The sequence below is a fragment of the Microtus ochrogaster genome, unplaced genomic scaffold, assembly GCF_000317375.1.
Source record: "Microtus ochrogaster isolate Prairie Vole_2 unplaced genomic scaffold, MicOch1.0 UNK41, whole genome shotgun sequence".
Classification (NCBI taxonomy): Eukaryota; Metazoa; Chordata; class Mammalia; order Rodentia; family Cricetidae; genus Microtus; species Microtus ochrogaster.
Genome location: NW_004949139.1, coordinates 2,770,792 through 2,771,726, shown reverse-complemented (window position 1 = coordinate 2,771,726; position 935 = coordinate 2,770,792).

The window sequence follows — 935 nt, the reverse complement described above, 5'->3', positions numbered from 1 at the left end:
GAAAACTTGAGGGAATGGGATAGTTAAGATGGAGGAAGAACAGAGATGAGAGCAAGGAAAGAGACATCTTGATTGAGGGAGCCATTATGGGGTTAGCAAGAAACCTGGCCCTATAAAAGTTCCCAGGAATCCACAAGGATAACCCAAGCTAAGACCCTAAGCAATAGAGGAGAGGGGGCCCTAACTGGCCTTTTTCTGTAGTCAGACTGATGATTATATTAAATATCACCATAGAACCTTTGTCCAACAACAGATGGAAACAGAGGCAGAGAACCACATCGGAGCATTGGACTGAGCTCCCTAGGTCCAGTTGAAAAGTGGAAGGAGTGAGAATATGAGCAAGAAAGTCAAGAACATGAGGGGTTCACCTGCTTAGACAGTTTGCCTGAGCTAATTGGAGCTCACCAACTACAACTGGACTGGGAATGAACTAGCTTGGGATCAAACTAGCCCCTCTGAATGTGATTGACAGTTGGGGCAGACTGAAGGGCTACTGACAGTGGCACTGGGATTTGTCTCTACTGCATGTACTGGCTTTTGAGGGATCCTATTCTCTTTGGATACATACCTTGCTCAACCTAGATGTAGTAGGGAGGGCCTTAGACTTGCCATAGGTCAGGGTGTCTTGTCCTCTCTTATAATTGGAGGGGAAAGGGGTAGGGGGTTGTGGAAAGGGAGTGGGAATTTGGATTGGTATTTTTTTTTAAGACAAGGTTTTTCTGTATCTTTGGAGCCTGTCCTGGAACTAGCTCTTGTAGACCAGGCTGACTTGAACTCACAGAGATCCACCTACCTCTGCCTCCCGAGTGCTGGAATTAAAAGCATGTGCCACCAACACCCAACTTGGATTGGTATTTTTTTTTAAGTTATAAAATAAAACAAAAAAGAAAGTGTTTCTTTTGCTGTTTCCTTAAACACCTGGTGCTCTGCTCTCA